The 25,161-nt window shown below is 38.7% G+C and overlaps 1 protein-coding gene across 5 annotated transcripts in view; it reads left to right on the top strand.

Moving 5' to 3' along the window:
* Astn2 (astrotactin 2) overlaps window positions 1-25,161 on the top strand; it is an 848,095-nt gene that overhangs the window by 676,750 nt on the left and 146,184 nt on the right. The window lies entirely within an intron of this gene.

Here is a 25,161-nt window from a genome sequence, read left to right as displayed (position 1 = left end):
CTGTGTATATATACCATATTTTCTTAAGCTCTTCATCTGTTGATGGACATCTGGGCTGATTCCATCATTCAGCTATTGTGAATTGTGCTGCTCTAAACATTGAGGTGACTATATTGCTATAGTAGGCTAATTTTAGTTCTTTTATATAAATACTGAAGAGTGGGATAGCTAGGTTATATGGTAGTTCTATTCCAAGTCTTTTGAGAAATTGCCATACTGCTTTCCCGAGTGATTGTACTAATTTGTAGTCCCATCAACAATGTATGAATGTACTTGTTCCCTCACATACTTGCCAGTATTTATTGACAATAAAGAGTTTCAACCTTAAATTTAGTATTATCAGGAGAAAGGAATACATGTCTTTCACTTCATTCCAATGATAAATCACTTATTAGCTGAGAGAAAGATTAAAATCCTGTCCTATTTATTTTGCAGGTCAACCTCTTTATTTTATGATATGTAAAACTAAGGCCCAGAGATGAGGAATGATTCTCTCCAGGTCACATAGCCAAATCTGTTATTTGAAACAGGCAAGACCTCAGAAATATGATTTGTCCCTCTGAGACTCAGTTTCCTCATCTTTCAGATAGATAATGGTAATGTTCCCCATGGTCTCATGTAGAAAAATTAAGAGACCATTTGCTAACATTTTGAAGAACAAAATACTCTTATAAATTGGATAATTCTTTTCTAGCCCTTGGATTTTTTTTCCCCCTAGTACTTGGTATTGAACGCAGGGCTTCACACATGCTAGGCAAGTATTATACCACTGAACTACATCCCTAACCCTAATCTTTAAATTTCTTGACTTTTAGTCCTGTGAGCATTTTTCTTCTTATGATGCCCTAGGAAGAATCATGTATAATTTTGGTCTTGTTGTGGTTGCCCAATCTTCCTCCAGATCCTTTCTTTCTGCCAGAAAGATTTATTTGCTTCATTTTCCATTACTTGGCCCAAAGTGAGAAGAGAATTCCAAATGATACTCTTTGAAAAGAAATTAACAAGCAAGCCCCCTCACCCCAATTATTACCACCAATACCAACACCACATCCATGACAACCACCATTACCACTACCATCAGTGTACCACCACTACTATCACTACAACCGTTATCTCAATTGTGACCACGGCTGTGACGGCCAGGACCATCATCACTGTGCTTCCACCACTATTGTTATAGCCCTGTCATTACCATCCCCTTGCCTTAGGTGCTTAGTGGGTGCCAGATACTGTGCTAGGAAATGTGATGCAGAGGACAGTAAGGTACAGACTGTGCCTTCAAGGAGCTCACAGTCTACTGAATGAGGCCGAAGCCACATAAGCAGCTATAATTATTTACATATGCTGCATTAATAAATGATTTATTTTTAGATACTATAGGAAGCATTCCAGCAGTGTTAGAAGACAGATAGAAAAAAAACTCTGAAAGGGAGAATCTGGAAAATATCTTGGGGAAGTGAAGGTGGGTATTGGATAGTAGAAGAGCTGAGGAAAGACTATTGATAAAGTGAATAATACCTGTAAAGTATTTAAACTAAGTATGTTAACAAAATATTTAACAAAGTAGTAAAAATAATTTAAACTGTGCTAGGGCTTTACATGTTTTATCTTATTTAACCATTCAGTACTTTATGAGGGAAGTACTATTATTACCCCAATTTAACAGGTGAGTGAGGCCCAGAGACTCTTGAACTAACATCTGTGAGCAATCAAACCTCACCTAGTTGGAACCCATAGGCCAAATCCAACCTACTGCCTCTTTAATGATTATGAGACACCACCATATACATTCATTTACGAAATATCCATGGCTGCTTTCCTGCTACAACAATAGTGTTGAGTTCTAGCCATAGAAAATAGGATGGCAAAGAAAGCTATAAATTTCTCTTCCCTTTACACAAAAAGTTTGCCAAACCTTCCTTTAGTCTAAGGTATAAAAGAAAAGAAGGAGAATGGAAAGATTATCTGTCAAGCAGAGAGAAAAACAAAACTTACCAATTACTAAGTTCCTGGAATTTTAAAAGTTGCTTTGTATGTAATACTATGTATTCCCTCATTTTTTGTCAGCCTGCATTACATTGAAGTATGTACTATTGTGTTAATATCCCAAATTAAAGACAAAACACAAACTTGAGACTTACAGAGAGGAAAATGATATCTAAAATCACACAGCTAGTGAGATGTGGGATAGCTGAATTCAAACCCAAGATGTCTGAGTCAGAAAATTAGAGTTTAGTTACTTTTGCAACAGATCTAAAATATTTGGAGAGGAAAACTTGAAATATGATAGGTAGATGTTTAAGTTGTGGGCAATATTTTTTTGAGGGTAGCAAGGAGACAGGGTCTCCCCATGTTACCTAGTCTGGATTTGAACTCCTAGCCTCAAGTGATCCCCCCACCTCAACCCCCTGAGTAATCCGGACTACAGTTGCATACCAATGCACTTGTTTTGGTGCATTGAGAGATGTGTACTGTATAAAGAGTCCTTCAAGATTTTGGGTCAAGGGAGAGATGTAAGATGTAAGATGTAAGATTTAAGAGAGATGTAAGTGAGAGAGGTAAGGTTTAGGCTAATCATGACAGGGATTAAATATGGTTTTAGGGCAAGAGTTATTCATTTGAAGTCTGTATATCCTTGACTTTAAGGGGTATTTGGACGCCCCAATCTCAAAACATTTATGCAGAATTATGCATTTATTTATAAATTTTTTCCTTCTGAGAGACAGATTCATGGCATCAGTAAATTTTCTGAATGTTCTTGACTTGCATGTTAAATTACTAAAATAAGAGGCCCAGTTCAGTTGGGAGGGGGGTTTCCTGCAGAAGTCCATATATGAGATAGTTGGGGATAGTGGAAAATCAGTTCAAGTAATTTTAACAAATATTAATTAAGGGTTTCTTAGGGCCAGACACTGTGTTGGGCATTTGGGATACCTCAGGGAGCAAAGAAGGCATACATCTCTACCATCTGGAAATTTAGTCTCTACTGGAGTATATGTGAGAGACAGAAAATAGAAATCACTTTGGTAAATAATATGAAAAGGTGAGAAAAAAGAGATAAGGCCCGGTATAGTGGTGTATGCCAGTAATCCCAGCAGCTCAGGAGGCTGAGGCAGAAGGATTGCAAGTTCAAAGCCAACTTCAGCAATTTAGTAAGATCCTGTCCAAAAAAAAAAATTAAAAAGGGCTGGGGATGTGGCTTAGTGGTTAAATGCCCCTGGGTTCAATTCCAGGTACCAAATAAAATAAATAAATAAATAAATAAATAAATAAATAAACAAATAAATAAATAAATAGAATAAAAAATAAGTAGAGCCAAATAAGATAGCTCAATCACATTTGTGTGGTGGCATAATCCTGGATTCCCAGCCATTTGGGAGGCTGAGGCAGGACGATGACATGTTTGAGGTCAGCCTGGGAAACTTAACAAGACTCTGACTCAAAATAAACAAAAGGGATGCAGATGCAGCATCTCTACTTGTGGTAGAGTATTTGCCTAGCAAATTTGAGTCCCTAGGTTCAATCCATAATACTGAAAATAGAGTGTTTAGTACATATCTGGATCTCAGAGTATCTCAAAGAGAATCATCACTTGGGGTGAGATAAGGATAGTGTCTGTTAACTGCATCTTCCTGGCTTTCCTTCTTCTGTTTCTCGGGGGTTAGAGTTGGTAATCTGCACTTTTCTTACCTCCTTGGGTAATTCTGATGCACACTGAGCTTGAGAACCACCAACCAAAACCATGGTTCACAATTCTTTCTCATTTTGAAATTTCTTCAGGGAATTCTTACATAGAGGGATTAAGAAAATCAAGTACTTCTTATAATCTAACTTAAGTCTTCTCTACTATTGTGGAACCCTTCCTCTCCATCTTGGTGCATTCTGAAAAGGAGGTGCACTGGCTAGGAATCAGACTGTCAGGCAATCCTTGGCAACAGGGAAGATCAAAGAAAAGTAGGGGGAAATAATCCGCATATTACTCAACACACTCATGGTCAATTACAAAAGAGGAACTTAATACTTGGCTTGTCTACTTGTGAAACTGGGAAACGGCTCTTTCATGGGACTAGAAAACTAGCAGATTCATCAAGATATACAAGACATACAGTCTTAGCAAATGCAAACATTTTTTCAATGTCAAAGAGTAGAGCATTTTTTATGGGACACTGAATTCAGATGTTAAACATAGAAGAAAGAGAAAGGCAGAATGTCTTTCTCTTGTACTTCTGCAATGGTACCATGAGCTCAGCTATAGCACTGCATGGGCTTAGCTTACTGAATCTCTCCTCCACTTCGTATGATGAGGATCATTATTACCTTTCTTTTCTAGATGTGAACACTGAGGCATGGAGAAGTTAAATCACTTGCCCCAAGGTTCTGGAAACAGAACTGGCAGAGCAAAGGTTTTATCTGAATACCTATATTTTGCTTCTCTTTGGCATTTTCTCTTCTACTAGCTATTTCCCTTCAGCTCCTGCTGTTGTTGTTTACTGGGTTTGGTGACAGGGTCTTGCCAGGTTGTTCAGGGCCTCGCTAAGTTGCTGAGGCTGGCTTTGAACTTGTGATCCTCCTGCCTCAGCCTCCCAAATCACTGGGATTAGAGGCATATATTACTGTGGCTGACAATTTCTCTACAGCTTTTAAAATAACGTGTAGTTTATGGAGGTCTAAAGTGTACTAAAAGCACTATCACTTCATTCCATTACCTTTCCCAACTTGTGGTTCTTTTTTTCTTAAGAGCCAAACTTCTTGAAAAAGTAGACTATATCTGCTGTCTGCATTGATTTATCCCCATTAATTCTCAGTGGAAATGCAATGGCTTTTCATCATTTGTATTCCTTATAGACCAATCTACTGCATTTGCCATGAATGGCCTGGCCTTTCTTTTGATAGTGTTTTCTACCTCGGTTTTTATAATCCTGAAACCAGGGGTTCATCCTTGATGCATGTCTTTTCTCTCTGCCTGCATGCATTCCTCCAACATACAATTCGTTAACAAATCCTGTAGGTTTGTCTTAAGAATTTCTCAAATATGTTTGCTTTGACTCTGTCTGATCCAAGTCTTTCCTGTGCTATTATAGGCATACCTCCTAACTAGCTAATATTGACCCATGTTCCTTCTAATCTATTCTCTTTCTTGCAACCAGAGTGATATTTTAAGAACTAAAATATACTCAACAACGTTTTCCTAATTAAAAACGGTTCGTGGCTTTCAAATGATCTCCTAGGATCAAGACCAAGGTTCTTACCATGGTTTACAAGGGGCTGCTTGGATTGAACCCTTTTAAAAAATTCTATTTGTTTTCTGCTGTGCTAGTGACCAAATCCAGGGCCTCGTATATGTGAGGCAAGCTTACTACTGGTGAGCTATGTTCTCAGACCTTGTGCAGAACCCTTCTAATTTCTTAAAACTTACCTTGACCTCCCTCCTTTGTTTCTCTGCTTTAGACACAGTGATCTTTTCCCAGTTTCTGGGAATGCTATGTTTTATCCCACCAAAGAGTCTTTGCACAGGTTGTTCCCCGTCCTTGGTATTCATTTCACTCCTTTCCCTCCTTCTTTCCCCTTAGCAACACTCATCAGATTGCCAAGCCTTCTCGAGTTGATAAATCCTCCTGTATGTTTATTTGTTCACTTATTTTTTCAAGTCTCTTCAATTTGATTCTATAGCAGTTATCCTAATTTCTACATATGTTTTTTATTTTTTGTAATTATTTGATTGATGTCTGCGCCACTTCCTCTACCTTTTATTATCTTGCTTTGTGATTATTTTACAGTGCTTATGAGAAAGTTAGTTAGTGGCCTCAGGGACAGAAGAGATTATGCAGCCATTTGGTTCAATGCTAGTCTGTTTTTTGAGTCCTTCCTTCCACACCTTGCAAGAGATTGTAGAGTTTGTGTGTGGACATTTCCAGTGTTCCAGTGGCTGGCTTGGTGACTCCTGAGCATCCTGTTTCCCTCTTTGAGAGAATACTTTTCCTTACATTGAGTCAAAATATTTTCCAGTATATTAGGGGGTAAACCTCATGAGATCAGAGACTGGACCAAATTTTGCTCTGCATTGTACCAATAGCTTATAACATATTACCTGATACATGCTAGAAATTCCATGAATATATTTAAATAAGAATAAATGTAGAGAGTGCAAAGGGCACCAACCTGCATTGGCATGCTAACATGGTGCTTTCACACATACACCCTCTTCGTTAATCCTCTCAACTGTGCTAAGAAGTTAACAATATTTACCTTCATTTTAATGATAAGGAAATTTAGTCTCAGAGAGTGTAAGCAGCCATCCCTTGAAGCCACACAGGGCTAGCTAATGTCAGAGCCAAGTCTGGATTTCCTTTTCTCGCCGTCTTTCATTCCACCACCATCATTTATCTGAGGGTGTCATGTGGTGACTGTCCCCGCCAGGGCAGTGCTGGGCTTCCAGGAACAGAGTGAGCTGCAGGCCCCACCAGTGTTGGAGCTTAGCCCTGTTCACAGAGACCTCTTCTTGGGTCATTAGGCAACTTCAGTCAGCAGTGATGCGAAGGGCACAGAGAATGCACAAACAATCCAACTCTCTTCTGTATTTCTCTCAAATCTAAGAAGAAGAAAAAAATAACTCATTCCAGATTTTTCTCAACATTTATCAGGCATCTGCCACTGAGAACAGCATAAGTTTGTACCATTTCACAAATAGTCTGTGTGGTGCCTTCTCTGGTCAACAGAGCCTGACTGTTTCCGAATTCTCAGAGCAGAAGGGTTCCTTGCCGTAAGTTCCTACCCTGAGAGGAGGGGAAGACTACAAGGAATGCCATTTCTTCGTGGGTCATTTATGTCTTTTTGGTTTTAGCTTTATCTCCAGCATATACCATTTTAGGGAACACTGTTAAATCCTAGGATCTGCTACCCACTCTAAAAGAAATTTGTTAAGAAAAGCATGGCATAGATGAAGACAGAACAGCATAATGAAGCTCTCTGTTCCTATCACCTACCTTCATCACTGATCATCTCATGGCAAGACTGTATCTCTTGCTCTCTCATCCATTTCCCCTCTGCAGTGGTAATTTTGAACAAATATCTCAAACATTATATAATCGTACAGGTAAAAAAAACAGATATATTGAAGTCCATATCTCTAAATGTTAGGCACAAAAAGTGGTACAGAGGCTTCTGTACTACTAAGAAACTTTTCAAATTAACAATAATTTCTATGTATTAAACATTCAGTCACCATTCATGTTTACCAGATTGTCTTATGTCTTTGGTACCAGTTTGTTTGTTCCAAGTGGCATCTAAATAAGACTCAAAGGTTATATTTGTCTGTTAAGTAGGTCTCTTAATCTATAGATTCCTCCCTCCATCTCCTTTTTTATTTCTTGGGATATTGCTTTGGTAAACTTGAGTTGTTTCTTCACTAAAATCCCCAAGAGCCTGGATTCTTTTCATTGCGATTGAATCCCCATTGTGTGATTTAGCATGATCTTCTGGCTCTGTATTTCTTGCAACTTGGTAGTTAGGCCTAGAAGGTTTTGTTGTTGTTGTTGTTTGTTTGTTTGTTTGTTTTTGGCAATGGGGATTGAACTCGGGGGTACTCAACCACTGAGCCACATCCCTAGCCCTATTTTGTATTTTATTTAGAGACGGTCTCACTGAGTTGCTTAGTGCCTTGCTTTGAATTGGTGATTCTCCTGTCTCAGCCTCCTGACCCACTGGGATTATGAGCAGACGCCACCACATACCACGCTAGGCCTAAAAGTTTTACCGGACTTGATTATGATTATTATCATTTCTTGACAATCAGCACAGCCAGAATTAATAGGCCTGTAGACCAAAATGATCACATAGAAGAACTTACATGCTTTCTCCTCTAGTAGTTAAGAGTTTCTTTCTGTCTGATGCTGGTCAAATCTGTTAAGTCCTGGTTATTCGTTTTCCAATGTGACTTTTGGCAAGGGACTCTGAGCCTTAATTCTCTCAGATGTAATATAAGGTTGGTAATAATATATCCTAATTTCTAAGCTTATTGTATTAAATGAGTTGGGTGATACCATGATCAGTTGCATGCCTGGAGCATAGTATACGCTTAGACAAACGCTTAATTGACTTTTCTTCTTTCTTTGCTTCTTCTTACTCTACTTTCTCCTCTATCTCTACATTTAATTATTTTATGATCACATACATGTCCATAAGGAAGGAAAGCATAGAAGTGATACCCTTACCTGTGGTTTGATCCTTTTCTACTCTATAAGGGCGTGTGTTTGAATATTCATAGGAATGACTTGCTCCATGACCCTAAGCAGCTTCTTCCCTAATTAAGAGGACGGTAATGTTGAGTCAAAATATTTTCCTATACATTTTCTTCTCTTTCTTTTTCTAGTCCCATCCATCAACACTTTAATGAGCAAGTCTTAGCTATTGACTTACTAGGCAAAGCATGTGTTCTGGAATCAGAGAAATTAGGATTCAAATATCAGCTTGGCCACAAAATTTGTGTGCCTTTGGGTATTTTTGCACACTTCTCTGTTTTAAGTTTTTGTTTTTTCACTAGTAATGTCTGCTTATAGAATTGTTTTGAAAATTAACTCAGATAATCCATGTAGGATGCTTAGTAATAATCTTTGACATAAAAAGAAGCTCAATAGAAGATAGTCTTATTTTCTGGTTCTAAATGACAGGCTTTCAGATATGGGAAGTCATTTTAGGTCTCAGTAGGACTTCTCACCTGCTGTCCATTCCTGGTTCCCTGAACAATTTTTCATCACACGAGTCTAAGTCTTCATTTAGGTTCTGTCTTAGTCTGTTTACACTGCTGTACCAAAATGCCTGAGACTGGACAATTTATAAAGAAAACAAATTGATTTTCTTATGGTCCTTGAGGCTGGGAAATCCAAGATCAAGGCGCCAGCAGGATTGGTGTCTTGTAAGTGCTGTTTCTGTAACATCTGGAGGGGAACACTATATCCTTACATGGTAGAAAAGATGAAAGAGTAAGAGAGTATTCCCTTCCAGGTCAAACCCTTTAGGGAAGGTATTAATCCCACTCATGAGGGCAGAGCCCTTATAATCACTTCCTGAAAGTTAATTGCATTGGTATTTAACTTTCAACAGGAATTTGGGTTACAATACTAGTAGACTAGGTCTTATCTCAATCATCCTGATTATAGCCCTTGAAATAACTTTAGTATATTTAAGTCCTTCTTAATTCATACATATGATGTATTGAGAGAGAAACTAGAACACACAGAGACTGCTTTAGTTGCATATAGAGTTAAGAATAGAACCTAAGCTTTCAGACTTTTGAATTTGTCTTTGGTCATAATAGCTTTTATCTTGATTGTTGTGCTTGTAGTAAGTATTCAAAGCACAACTTTTTTCTTTCTTTTTGGCTAAAGGAGACTAAAACTCAGGAGAAGGAATGTCTTGCAGCCTGTGGGTTATGCAGCTAGTACATAAACCTCTGTTTTTCTGGTTCTAAGGCCTTGGTCTCAGCATGTAAATAATAAAGCTTCCATCATCATTGGCTCCTTTCCCCACATTTTGAAAAGCCTCTTCTGTCATCAAACAGCATTTCTTAGATTCTAGAGCCCCTCCTGCCACTGTGATCTTTTTCATCTTCCCTTGTTGGTAAAACTTCATTCTCACCTTTTAGTCACTTTTCAGCCCCGTGGAAGCTAGATTCTATTGCAACATCTAATTGAAGTTTTTAACCAAAAACTCAATGAAGAACTTCTGTTAAGGCCATTCAAACCCCTCTTGTTAACCCTTTTAAGGCAGCATATATCTACTCTCAGAAGAGCTTGAACTTGGTTCCTTCAACTTTAGCTTGCTCTCCAGCTAAATCTTTTATTGGTGGAGATAGTTATCAGTTCTCTAAAACATCAGAGGGAGCATCGCTAAATGGAAGCATGGTGGCTTCTTGGGAGTCGGGGTACATGTTAGTAGGGCTCTTCTCATTCCTCCACAATGTTTCCCTAGTTCTTATTTCTCAAATGTGCAGATACCCATTTTGAATGGAGCAGAAGATAGATGTATATAGATAAATAGACATAGGTACAACTGTAGATTAGTTTATTTACTTTTTTATTTATTGAGGGTATTAGTTATATTCAAGGTAGAGATAATTTGGTGGGATTTAGTGAGATGTCATAGATAAGATCTTGGTTTTGGAATCAACCAAATCTAGGTGTGAATTCTAATTTCATGCTTACTTATTGGATGCAACAGTCTATTAGAGCTCTCTTTTTAAAATATATATATATATTTAAAAATGTATATATATATTTAAAAATGTATATATATTTAAAAAAAAATATATATATATATATATATACACACACATATACTTATTTCTTTCTTTCTTTATTTTAGTTGTAGCTGGGCACAATACCTTTATTTATTTTATTTATTTTTATGTGGTGCTGAGGATCAAACCCAGTGTCTCACATGTGCTAGGGGAGCGCTCTACTACTGAGCCACAACCCAGCCCTAGAGCTCTCTTTTCTTATCTGGAATATAGAAATAACAAGAGGACCTGCTTCATAGGGTTCTTCTAGATTTTACATGAGGGGATGTACAAAACTCAGATGGATGGAGATTTAAGTTCTCATCTGACTACATACTATGGGGGATATAACTTAGTTGCTCAGGCTCTCCAGGGGAATCATGATGCCCTTTAACACTAGAGTTGTTATTCAAGCAAATTATGTATGTAAAGCATTTAGCAATGCCGTATGTAATTTAAAACTTGATAAATATTAATTATGATTTCTTTCCTCCTCCTTTTCTCTCATTACCTTCCCCCTCATTTTCTTTTCCTTTTTGTCCTCCTGTCTTCTGCTCTTGTTTCTGATTAAAGTATTCAATATGGAGTGGGTATAAGATAAATAGTAGTTGTCTTGCCTTCAGGTATATACCAATTTGAGAAACAAATGGATAATCAGTTCACAGAGACAAGGAAAGTCACACTTCCCCAAAGGCAAATAGTATCTCAGAGAGTTGATTACTGTGACAGTTTTTTTCCCCAAATAGAAAATATTAAAAAGAATACAATAATTCTAGGCGAGGGTAGATTTGTTTAGATCCTCTTTTTACATAAATAAACATGCCTAACTACTTTTTATTGTTATATATTTATTAATTTACTTTCATCTAGAGAATATTCACATTTATGGCTTAGTTGATACTCATTTAATTATCAAATATATGCATGTGTGTGGATATGTGAATATATTTGACGTTATTTTAGGCACTTTACAAATGATACTTCTAGCAGTTCTTATTGAGGTAGATATTAATATATTCCCATTTAACATGCAGCAAGTGAAGTACTTCAACATTTAGAGAACTGAAGTCTCTACAATTAACTTGTGGCATAGTGATAACACTAGGGTTTGCACCTAGGGTCTTGTTCCAATGCTGCACTCTTAACCTCTGTATTCTGCTGGTCCTCTAGCATGTGTAGCATCTTGTTCTGGGTTAAGTGATTTAGACTTCTCAGAGCTCAATTTTCCATGATGGAAAGATTCTGATGAACCTCCCTTGCATAACTTCCCCAGCCACATTTTCAAGTTCCCCTTTCAAAGCCCAAGGCAAGTTCAGTACAGATCTAGACTAAGCACCCCCTCTCCTATCCTCCCAGTAGTCTCTCCCTGCCTCCACTCAAAACCTCATCCATGGAAGCCCCATCAGCCAGAGAGGCTTCTTCCCTCTGATGCTTCCTAAGGGAACATGAACATTACTGGAAAAATGAGATCACCAAGACCACAGAAGGGAAATTGTCTAGTTCTTCACTCAGGAACTTGCCATTAACTTAAGCTAGCATTTAGCAACGTACACTCCACAGTTTTGGACAAATCCTCCACATGAAACCTTTCCATCCGCCTCTCATCTCCAGATGTTCTCACCACAAGGGAGAGGAGTTACTATCTGTCAAAGGAGAGCAGGCCTTAGAAGACAGGTCTTGTCTATTGGGTGGAGTTGGGATCTTTGGCTAAGGACTTCCCTTTGGGAAAATTCATGGGTTCTATCCAGTTTTTCCCTTCCAGGAGTGAATAGCCAGGAGCAACGCCTTTTAGGGGACAGACAGGGAGGAGGAGCCATCCTGTGAAGAACTTGGATTTGTCCAAAGCTAAGAAGCCCTTGGCAATTCAAGGTCACAGGGCAAGATGCCTTGGGAAGATGACTCACAGTTAGATGGATGAGGCTACTGATATGGCTGCATCTTCTCCCTGGAGTTATAACTGATGTTTCCTATTGCTCATAATTGGTCTGCTATTCATCACTTTCACAATTGCTATCAGTTCAGTGACAGGCAGGACAAATGGTCTGGAGATAGTTTAGAACAAAGTAAGCACAATCTATTGCTCTGATGACTGAGTCAGTCTATTAGGATCGCATAATCTGTTCCTCAGATTTTACCATCCATCCATTCAATACTTTTCATACAAGAAGCAATTATTGAGCACCTACCTTGGATTATGCTTTGTATAAAGAGTTTCTGATACAGTAAGGTAAAGAACTCAGACTCCATGGGAAAGGGAAGACAGACAATTCAAGAAAATGTTGTGAGGTCACTAACAAATGTGTTGTCCAGTGTGAATGGGGGTCTTCAATTCTTCCGGGAAATCAGGGAAGGGTTTCTGGAGATTATAGTTGTGGTGAATCTTAAAGAATGAGTTTAATTTGATTGGAAGTAGGATAGAGGAAACATAACACAGACTAAGAGAATTCATGTATGAAGACAGTGGCAGTGGCATAAAATTTTGTCACCTGCCTGGTCCAGGACTAGTGGTGGTTCAACATATCGGGTAAGCAGAATGAGGACAGATTATGGTGGTGGGTCATAAAGCTATGGAGATTGGTATCACTGTGAAGGGCCCTGTGTCAAGATAAGAAGCCTACTATTTAGACTTATCAAAGCTCTTCTAATGCTAAACAACAGAAACTCATTGCAACTTTCTAAGCAAAAAAGGTTACAATGATAAAGTAATAATTTCTCATGTAACTCAAGGAGAGAGCACAAACTACATTCTCAGCAATAATCCTGGAGACTGTTTCTCTCTGCGCTTGGGCTGCCTTGTGTTCATTCTCCTCCCACCCACCCCCTTCTCTCACTTTCTCTCCTTTTTTTCATTCTATGCCCCCTTTATCTTTTCTGGCTTCCAGGTACATAGATAAACACATCATGCCTAGCCTAGCCAAGTCCAGTTTTATATATAATACAATTCAAATCCTCAGAAAGACCAAAGAGCAAGTAAATCTAAATTACCAAGAAAATTTATGATTGGCCTAGTTTATATCAGTTAATTAGCTGTGGTCCAACTAGCTTTGTTCAAAGCAATTGGGATATTTAGTTCAGATTTAACCACAAACTATATATTCTGATACCTGGGAAGTAGCTATTAATATCCTGTAGGTTTTAAAATTTTTAAACTGTAGTATCCAAGCCCGGGGTGATACACTATTACAAACCAACCTATCTATAACCAAAGCCATAGGATAAAAAAGATAAGAGATTCTTGAACTTAATATTTATTATAAGAATCTCCTAGGAATTTATGAAATCACAGATCCTGAAATATCTCTCCTAAGATTGTGATTTAGAGGGTGAGTTCAGCCTGGGAATCTGAATTACTAGCAGGCACTCCATGTCATTGATGAGATAAGGCCCAGGGACTTTTCCATGAGAGTCATTTTGTGGGGGGAAAAAGTTGTTTATATTTAAAAATCCATCTATTATAGAGTAAAATGTATAATTTGCATAATTATTTAAGACAAAAATGTGTTTAGAGAAATTTTCCATTTGTATCCTGTTATTCAAGGTATTTTATAACAAAAAGTTTGAAAATGCTTCCATATTCTTTTGGAGAGTATGGAAGATTTTTAAGCCAAGAACTTTATCTCAGAATTCCTGGCTCTTCGCAGGAGGGAAGGAGGTATCCATAGGAATGAGGCAGAAATTAAGAGCACAGAATTATCCCAAAGCTGGACAGAGAAGTTTTCCAAGCTAAGAGAAAGTGATAGGGAGAGATATAAAGGATTAGGATTCTTGATATTAGTTAATTTATGATAGACCAATTGGTTAATTAACAACTGAGCTCTGGTACTATATTAAGCATGAGAGAATTAATAGTAAATAAAACAGGGCCCCCAAACTCAGCATGTACACAGTCTATTAGGAAAGATGGATAAGCAATTAAATAGACGAGGAAGTATAACACAGTACAATAAATTTTGTTATAGGAAGAGAAGTGTCTGCTTCAGCTTTAGGAAGTCAGAGACTGCTACCCAGAAGAGGTGGTCTTTAAACTGAGACTTGATGGATTAATGATGGAAGAAAATTATCAGAGGGAGGGAAAGGTGTTCCAAGGAGAGGAAATAGCACTAAAAATCTAGCAGAAGTGAGAAGCTGCTGCCTGGTGCATAGAATGCTAAATGGGCAGTGGGAAGAAGTGAAGGTGGAGGGATAAATAAATAAAGGCCAAAGACTTGGGGGACCTGACTTCAGCACAAAGGCCTCCAAATGATTTATAGTAGTTGAGTAGGATGTGGCAGAATCTGTGACCATAATCATGGTGGGCTCACATAATCAAGGCAGCCCAGGATCTAGTTTGGAAACCATAGCTTCACATGGTTCATACACTCATGGTGATACCAGAAGGTAAAGCCCCCAGAAAGAAGAGTGGTTAGTACTGTTTTTGTATATGCAAGGTATTTGAGGGCCAGAGAAGACTGACTTGGCCAAGGTTGAATATTTGCTGACAGAACTGGGATGAGCTCTCTTTCTTGGTCAGCTCCTGGCTGATACAGGGTTTTGTGTAGGCCTAGAAGCTAGACTTGCAGAACTTGAAGAAGAATTCCACACTCCCAGATGTCATCAGAACCACATCAAAGTCAAAAAGCTCCTTGGACAAGTGTGTTTGTCAAATGCTGCATTTTACACCTTGCCTTCTCAGGACTTGCCACTGACTGCTAACATGTTAGCAGCTTTCAAGTTTTACGTAGAATAATCTGTGCAGTTTTGTTTAATGTAGTCTTTCCCAACTATATCTGATCACAGAAATAACCTCCACCCTCCACTCCAATTTCATTTAACTCAAAGTCAATTAATGTCTCAATGAACTAAGAGATTCCTGGAAACATGTTTTGGAATATTGTTCTGGCCAATAAAGACTTGGGAGTTCTCAGAGCAAAGCTAACCATACCAATCATACCATCCCCTCCTGAGAATAAGTGATGCCTCTCAATTAGCACCTTTCCTCAATATTTAGGAAAGAAGACTAGACACAGAAGAAGATCGTGTTCTGAACAAGATGAGTTTGAATATTAATTCCAAATCATTCTGGATTTGTGACATTCATCAAGTTACCCAATTGGAGGAGCCTCAAACTTTTTAAATTTCAACATTTTAAGGGTTGCATAGAGTCCAGGTACAGCGGTTCACACATGAATTAAACTTTAGTCTTCTTATTCAGAGGCTTCAGAGGCTGAGGCAGGAAGATCGTGAGTTCAAAGGCAGCCTCAGTAACTTAGTGAGGACTTATGCAACTTAGTAAGATGCTGTCTTTAAATGAAACAAGAAAAAAAAAAGATTGGGGATATTGCTCAGTGGTTAAGCACCCCTGGATTTAATCCCTGGTACCAAAAAAAAAAAAAAAAAACAGGAGACAATTCAACCTAACCAACAACTTAACAGAGGGTTAAATGTTTAGACTTTGGAATTTGTGAAACATGAGTTTAAATTTAACCCTACTAAATACAGACTATCTGATAAAGAGGGCCTCAAGTTCCCTGGGTCTTCAGTCATACCCCCTACATAATGGGAACAGTAGGAGTACCCAATTCTAGGTGTGGCTGTGCAAATTAAATGAAAGCATATATGTCAAACACTGAACTCTATGTCTAGCATATAAAAATGTTTAAAAATGCACAGTGTTATTTTTAATGCTTTAAAACCTCATACTTCATCCTCTACATGAGATGATGAGAGCTGAAATATGGGAATAATTGACAAGAAAAACAGCTTCTTGCCTGAGGATCATTTAACCTACCCTATCATCTTCCTCTGTACATCTTGAGAAACAGACAGCTGACAGAGCCCCATGTAGGTGTCTCAGTGGGATGTATATTTATTTCTCTAATATTTTTTCATTAGCAGAGGTAAGTGTTGCAGGAAGGGGGTTTGGCTGGCTCTAAATGCCTTATTCTGTCACCTAGATTAAGGAGCTGTTCTGTTGGGCTCTCATCATTCAGGGGAGAATGGCTTGAAGAGTGAAGTTTATCCTGACAGCGGAAATTAGGTGTCGTTTCTGTGATTTATAGAGCCTTAGATTGAGTTGCACATTTCTTATGTAGGAAATGGGTCTTTGCCAGTTGGTATTTCTTCACTGAAAGGGGGAACTGAGACTGAAACTAAGAGATGGGTTGAAGAAGGCCAGGGGTAAAGATTGGGATTTGGAGCTGTGTCTCAACTAGACCCTTTGCTGTAGGTGATCTGGGCCCAGTATCTTCTAGGACCATTTATTTGGTTCTGTCTTAAGATTCACTGGGGTTGTTGAGAGCTGCTTTATCCTCAGGTTGTTGAGAGGCTTCCAGAAACTAGTAGGCAGATGCCCTACTACAGGTCTAGAACTAGACGCTACATTTCATCTTAACCAAAAGGTTGAGAAGCAATAGACCTATATTAGGAAAGGATTAATAGTTGTCTATTCTCTTCATTTCACTCCTTCCTTTGTAAAACCATCCACAGCATATGTGAACTCTTCTATAGAGCAGATATTACCTGGCAGGACATAAAATTGACTTTTTAAAAAATGGTTTGACAGGATATAAAATCAACACGCATAAATCAAAGGCATTCCTGTATATCAGCAACAAATACTCTGAAATGGAAATGAGGACAACCACTCCATTCACAATATCTTCAAAAAAAAATAAAATACTTGGGAATCAACCTAACAAAAGAGGTGAAAGACTTATACAATGAAAACTACAGAACCCTAAAGAGAGAAATAGAAGAAGATCTTAGAAGATGGAAAAATATACCCTGTTCATGGATAGGCAGAACTAACATCATCAAAATGGCGATATTACCAAAAGTTCTCTATAGGTTTAATGCAATGCCAATCAAAATCCCAAAGGCATTTCTTGTAGAAATAGAGAAAGCAATCATGAAATTCATATGGAAAAATAAAAGACCCAGAATAGCAAAAATAATGCTAAGCAGGAAGTGTGAATCAGGCGGTATAGCGATACCAGACTTCAAACTATACTACAGAGCAATAGTAACAAAAACAGCATGGTACTGGTACCAAAACAGGCGGGTGGACCAATGGTACAGAATAGAGGACACAGAAACCAATCCACAAAACTACAACTATCTTATATTTGATAAAGGGGCTAAAAGCATGCAATGGAGGAAGGATAGCATCTTCAACAAATGGTGCTGGGAAAACTGGAAATCCATATGCAACAAAATGAAACTGAATCCCTTTCTCTCGCCATGCACAAAAGTTAATTCAAAATGGATCAAGGAGCTTGATATCAAATCAGAGACACGCCGTCTGATAGAAGAAAAAGTTGGCTACAATCTACATTCGGTGGGGTCGGGCTCCAAATTCCTCAATAGGACACCCATAGCACAAAAGTTAATAACTAGAATCAACAAATGGGACTTACTCAAACTAAAAAGTTTTTTCTCAGCAAAAGAAACAATAAGAGAGGTAAATAGGGAGCCTACACCCTGGGAACAAATCTTTACTCCTCACACTTCAGATAGAGCCCTAATATCCAGAGTAAACAAAGAACTCAAAAAATTAGACAATAAGAGAACAAACAACCCAATCAACAAATGGGCCAAGGACCTGAACAGACACTTCTCAGAGGAGGACATACAGTCAATCAACAAGTACATGAAAAAATGCTCACCATCTCTAGCTGTCAGAGAAATGCAAATCAAAACCCCCCTAAGATACCATCTCACTCCAGTAAGATTGGCAGCCATTATGAAGTCAAACAACAACAAGTGCTGGCAAGGATGTGGGGAAAAGGGTACACTTGTACATTGCTGGTGGGACTGCAAATTGGTGCAGCCAATTTGCAAAGCAGTATGGAGATTTCTTGGAAAGCTGGGAATGGAGCCACCATTTGACCCAGCTATTCCCCTTCTCGGTCTATTCCCTAAAGACCTAAAAAGAACATGCTACAGGGACACTGCTACATTGATGTTCATAGCAGCACAATTCACAATAGCAAGACTGTGGAACCAACCTAGATGCCCTTCAATAGACGAATGGATAAAAAAAATGTGGCATTTATACACAATGGAGTATTACTCTGCATTAAAAAATGACAAAATCATAGAATTTGCAGGGAAATGGATGGCATTAGAGCAGATTATGCTAAGTGAAGCTAGCCAATCCCTAAAAAACAAATGCCAAATGTCTTCTTTGATATAAGGAGAGTAACTAAAAACAGAGTAGGGACGAAGAGCATGAGAAGAAGATTAACATTAAACAGGGATGAGAGGTGGGAGGGAAAGGGAGAGAGAAGGGAAATTGCATGGAAATGGAAGGAGACCCTCAGGGTTATACAAAAGTACATACAAGAGGAAGTGAGGGGAAAGGGAAAAATAATACAAGGGGGAGAAATGAATGACAGTAGAGGGGGTAGAGAGAGAAGAGGGGAGGGGAGGGGAGGGGAGGGGGATAGTAGAGGATAGGAAAGGCAGCAGAACACAACAGACACTAGTATGGCAATATGTAAATCAATGGATGTGTAACTGATGTAATTCTGCAATCTGTATATGGGGTAAAAATGGGAGTTCATAACCCACTTGAATCAAAGTGTGAAATATGATATATCAAGAAATTTGTAATGTTTTGAACAACCAACAATAAAAAATTAAAAAAAAAACGGTTTGATTTTCCCAGCACAATTGAGCAGAAAGTATAGAAAATCTCAATATATGCCTTACTCAATATATGCCTTACCCATGTATACCCACAGCCTCACCCTCTTTCAGTATCCCCCCAGAGTAGTGCATTTTTGATAGTTGATAAACCAGTGTTGATATAACATTACCATTCAAAATCCATGATTAATTTTAGAGTTCTCTTGGCACTGTACATTCTATGAATTTTGACAAATGTATAATGATGTGCTACGGCATTATGAGATCTATGTCTATGAAAATGCCTGTATACCCACCAAAGCTCCTCTAGACATGTATGTAGTTGAAAGTTTCTATTTCCTTTTGTTCAGTACTCCTTTATATAATCATTAGTTGCAACCTCCTTTAAATAATCATTGAGGTCACTCACCATACGTACCTTCTTGCTTTGTTTGGAAATAAGAAGACTAAAGTTTAAGTAACACTACTCACTCCTCTCAGTGTGTTTTTACACATGCTACTTAATTATGCAGTCATTGATTTTAACAGGATGACCAATTAATCTCCTCAATACCAGAGGACATGGACATGTTTTATTCTATTCCTAGCTTTTTTCTCTTATCCCCTATATCTACCAGAGAAATGAATGATTGAAATCTCCTGCAGCCACTACGAGAGGGTATGTTGATGCTTCAATTGCACATGACCTGGGGAGATCCTATTCCAGAGTTACAGGGTGGCTAGAAGCATGTATTTATGCTTTTGTGCAGATTCTCCTAGGATTCCTCTTCAATACTTCTTATGTTCAGCAGTCCTCACTTTCCTGATCTACTAAACATATTGTCAATATGGGCTCAGCAATTAGTTTTCCTACAAGTCAGGGACATCAACCTCCCATCTCTCTTCAGGACTATAGAAGCTTTCTTATTTTATACCTTCATTCATTTCCTGGGAAAAAAGCTGTCAACCCACACTCCTCCAGGCAGTAATCTCAGTTGTCTCCAAAAGGAATTCTACTTTCATTATTCACCCTACCACATTTCAATGCCTTCAATATAATTTGGTCTTTTTATGGTGACCAATTACGGTTCTGTCATCTCTTGCTAGAAGAGTACAACAGCAATAAAAATACAAGCTTAATCTCTGTCACAGCATCCTGTTCCACATCTATGAAGTTTAACACCTATTTTTGGAACCTATTATGTGTTCACAGAGATGATTCATATATCTGACCTTGACCTAGAAGAGTTCACTGTCTGATAAGTGAGAAGGAAACAAACAAGAAAATTGCAAGGGAATGTGTAAGATGCAAAAATTGAGTGAAAGGAGAAACCAGGGAGAGAAAAAAAATCTCTCAAGGTATATCAAGGTCCTGGTGGCAGGGAATATTTCCTGGAGTTCAGCAAGGAGGAAGAAGTGGGAGTACGGTACTTTGGACCAAAGGAACAGCAGGAAAAAAAATGCATGTGGGTAAGAAAAAGTTAATGCACTAGTTTAAGAAGTTGGAGTATTCTGGATCTTAGAGTGGAGCAGTGGGGATCAGATGGGAGAAGAAATACCAAATGAGGAAAGTAGTGGAAAGTTTGAAGAAGTTCAAAGAAGAGGGTGGAAGAAGCAGATATTTAGGAAGCTGTGAAAAGATGTTCTGGAGTTGGTAATATTGGAGCAGGAAGTCCAGTCTAGAGGGATGGACATTTCCTGTAGAAAAAGCATTACTAACTTTCACTAGAGATAGCAGGGGTTTCAGGGAAGGAAGTTTGGTTTTGAGAAGGAAGGAGGAGCTGAGATAACCTTCAATTTTTGACTGACGGCACCAAATTAATATGGATGATACAAATAGTCTTGGGGAACAAGAGCATCACAGAGATACCCACATATACACATTGTCTTAGCTTTGGGCATTTATAAATTGGTTTGTTTCGTTCAGCATTCTATATGAACTTTTAATTCAATTCAACAAATATTGACTGACTTTATGTTTCATGTTAGGTACTGTGTTGGGCCCTGGAATGGAGCCAGAGGATCAAAAGATAATAGATTATTTTGTCTTTAGAAAGCCTTTCCCTTCCTTATTTGGTATGGGTCAGGCTGCCATATGACCAAGCTTATTAGTACTGTGGAGATAACAAAGTCCATGAGGCTTAAAGTGAGCACTTCAGGGCATCTTTTTGGAGTCTTGCAGATCATATCCATCTCAATATCAAAAATAACGGACTTGGTGTCAGCACATGAGACTCATTTTTAATGTAAAAAAATACAGTCATTGGAAGTATGGAGTATGGGATTTAATTCACGGGCTTAGTGATGTCCTGTGTAGATGGCCCCAAATATCTTAATCAAATACAGGATGTTTAAAGTTTAAGATTCCTAAGACTTTGTCATAATTTTTAGAGCTGGAGGGGCCCCTTCCTTTGTATTCCCACAGTCTCTCGTGTGTATTTCTTCATAGCATTCAAACCATAGTAATTTTAATTCTTTGTGTGTCTTTACCATTAAACCATGAGTGCTTTGAAGTTAGCCACTGGGTCTTGTTCATTCCCTTTCTTTACTTTTAGACAGCACATGGGCAGGAGTAAGAAGTTCAATGAATGTTTATTGAACTTATTAAACCTTCAAAAATATATCTTCTGCCCCTTCATTTTGCAGAATGGGGAAATTAAGGCTCAGAAAGAAAGAAGAATCACTTGTGCAAGTTCAAATAGGAAAGTAACAATAGAGTCAGGAATAAATCCTACTTTATTTTGATTGCTTAACATTTTTGTGGCTGTTTTCTCCTCCTGACCAACTTGGTTTGCTAACTAATTAGCTAGAAGTTGGAAGCATTTACAAGTTCTGGAAATGTAAACCTTTGTTATGAAAACCAATGACCGTGCAAATGGAGCTCTTGTATTATAGTAGATTTATTTTTTAGGTCCCTCTACTTCCTCATAAGCCAGGAGTCAATAATGTCCCCAGTGAAAGGTTCTGCTTTCCTCTGAGAAAACACACACACACACAGGCACGCACACACACACGCACGCACACACACACGCACGCACACACACACAAGTACATGACTCAAAGCTGAGCAGCTGAAAAAGTATTTTTGGGGTGAAATTTTAGCATTTAACTGTATCCTAGAAGGTCAGGGATACAAGGATTCCAATGGATTTTCATTAAGTTCGTCCTTTCTTCGTGTTGATGTGTAAACTGGGATAGGAAACCCACCTTAGAGGGTGATTTTGAGCATTAACTGGAGGAATAGAGTAGTTTCATCACAAAGTGACTCTATCACCTTGAACCAGCCAGCTAGCCTCTCTGGACCACTGTATCTGCATCTGTAAGTGGATAGATTAGATGATTTGCAGACAATCTTGTGAAGCTGGAACATTTTACGATTCTCCTCCCTTGGGATCTAATTGGACTGTGGATAGAGTGTTGCAAGGGCTGAGACGTAAGGAAAGAGTGATCCTGCACTGACACAATGCTGGCTTCTGCAGCTTTGCAAGGGCTCCCTGTTTGATGTCAGCCTTTTATCAGAGCGTGTTTGTGCTCTATCCAGGGTTTGCCTGGCCATTGCACCAGTCCCCATTCTGTTCCTCAGGGTTCTGGGAAAGAGCCAGTGGAGACTCACAGGCAGGATTTCTTCCCAAGAGCTGCCTGGATGGTGAAATTCACAAAGTCCAGAGAGATTTCCTGTTTTGTTTTGTTTTCCACAAGCCCAAGTGCCTATTGATTACAAAAACCACATACAACATGTGCGTGCACGCACACACACACATACACACACACACGCAAAAACAAAAACACATACACACACAAGACAGGATGTTCTCTCTCCATTGCTGGAGTCCAATGCGATCTTACCATCTGTGTCACTTTTCCTGGATTTCACCATTATGGTAATTAAGACCTTAGCACCGGCTGGAGATGTTGCTGAATCTTAAGCTCTGCACAGTTATACACATTCGTTTCACTAAGGGGGAACCTACAAATGAGGGAGAAAATGTCCGACATTCAGCATAACCTCATGCCATACCATCTGGTTTCTGTCCTCAAGAGACTATCTCCCTCTGGTGCTGGTAGGAGAAGGGACTTTGTTCCCAGCATAGATTCTGGCACATAGTAGGAACAGAGTTCTTATTGTGTGTTTAACTCTTTCTCAGACACTTTATATGCAAACATTTCAGGGAATATGCTTATACCAAAAATAAATGTCTAAAGTTTGAATTTAATTGAGTACCCTATATTTTTTATTTACTGAATCTGGCCACCCTACTTGACTTAATCCCAGTGCTCTGAATGGTTGAATGGAAAAGACCTGTACTTGGGGAAAACAGAGATCTTGTCTGGTATGATGCTTCCACCATTTTCTTGCTGTGTGATCTTGGGAAAATTGCTTCACTACTCTGATTCCTATTTTCCTCATCTGTAAACGAGGCTCATATTTGTCTCTCAGGATTGTTACGAAGATTATATTTTTTAATTCACTTAAAGTACTTTGAACTGCCTAACTGGGTGCCACATGGTCATTAGATTTTCTGTAACTCTTTTTCATTTCTGTGGGTTCTATACTTTTCTCAGGTGAAATTAGATAATCCCCAGGAGAAGATATGTGTAAGAACATGTGGTATGAATACTTGGAGTCTTCTTGTCAAAACCTCTGGGAGAAATTCGATGGAGAGTTATACAATAACATTCTTGATTCATGCATTGTACTTCTTGATCTGCATCCTGGGTAGTTATGAAGGGAGACCCCAGACCACATTAGACAAACATTCTGCACTTGAGTCTCCTGATTAATGCAAGATGGAAAAAGTGACATATCGGTTATCAGGTGTCCTCAGTGATAGATAGAATACAACTTTCATTGAAAAAAGACACAAAAAGTGAAAAATACAGAAGAAAGTACAAAGAACTGGCAAAACACACACCTGGCAAGGAGATCCATGTTGGCTGGAATTCTTTAATGAGAGCTTTAACGAGAGCTGTCACAAATTCTGAGTTTAGGATTCAATGAATCACATGATATATTCAACACTGTATTATAAAATAGGCTTTGTGTAAAATATTTCTGCCCAACTGTAGGCTAAGGTAAATGTTTTGAGAAGCTTAAGGTAGGCCTGGCTAAGCTATGGTGTTCAGTAGGTTAGACATGGTAAGTGCATTTGCAACTATGTTGGGTTTATCAGGCCATAATCTCATGGAAAGCCAAGGAGCATCTGTAATTAGACAGCGTTTACTTTCTATGCTGTGATGGTCATAGCACACTACACTCTTGAGAGACAGACAGCGCCTAGCCATCCAAAGACTAGTGCATTCTGTGGCCAAACAGCCACCTGTTGAGCACTGTGGTTCACTCACCTGCTTTGGTCCTCTTTCTTTCAGTGGACAATGCCAAGTCTTTCCTCTCATTGTCCTAGCTATACCACTGTTAGGATGATGAGGCCAAACACTGCTTTGCCAATATCTGTGATGCCCAGATTCTGTATTCCTATGAATACCTGGGAAATACACCTCACCTAGTGAAAGAAAGTCAGGGTGGGTTTCCCAGAGAATGAGATGTTTCATTTGAGACCAAAGGAGTGAGTTGGAGTGCAAGAAGGGGAATTCTTGGCAGAGGATAGGATATGAAAAAAAAAAAAGACAGTGAAGAATATTGCAAAATTAAATAGAACATTTATCATCATTTACAACAAAGGTCAGCAAAACATGGCCATCAGACCCCAAATGGCCTTTTGCTTATCTTTGTAATTAAAATTTAATTGGAACACAGCTATGCCTGTTTATTTAAATTATTGTCTATATCATTGTCAGGCTATAAAGGCAGGGTTAAGTAACTGTGGCAGAGACCACCTGGCCATAAGCTGAACATATTTATTCTGTGGCCCTTTATAGAAACAATTTGTTTTCTCCTGTTTAGACAGAAACTCACTGTTGGTGGAAATGTTAGTGGTTGCATGAGAGTGGATAGTACTGTGTCAAAAAAGGTCAGAAGAGTGGTGAGAGATGAGACTTGGGAGGTGATCAGGAGCTAAAACAAGGAGTTGAGACTGAATCACTGAATCTTGAGTTCTGTGGGAGGCTTCTGTAGGGCTTGAAGCAAGGCAGTGACTTTGGTGGGATGCACTGGAGCAAGGTATTTTAGAGGGCAGGTCCTGGAGTCAGACTGCTTTGCAGGATCCAAGCTCTGTCCCATATTAGCTGTGAACTTCAAGCAAGTTACTTACTTTCTATGTGCCTCAGTGTTCCAGTTTGGTGGGAAATGATCATGATATCTCTCATGTGGGGTTACAGTGAAG

This window comes from Marmota monax, unplaced genomic scaffold (genome assembly GCF_021218885.2).
Source record: "Marmota monax isolate L192 unplaced genomic scaffold, Marmota_monax_Labrador192_F-V1.1 WCK01_AAM20220418_F8-fsc00020, whole genome shotgun sequence".
NCBI classification, from domain to species: Eukaryota; Metazoa; Chordata; class Mammalia; order Rodentia; family Sciuridae; genus Marmota; species Marmota monax.
The sequence above is the reverse complement of the archived record's forward strand: the minus strand, read 5'-3'. Positions and strand labels throughout refer to the sequence as shown.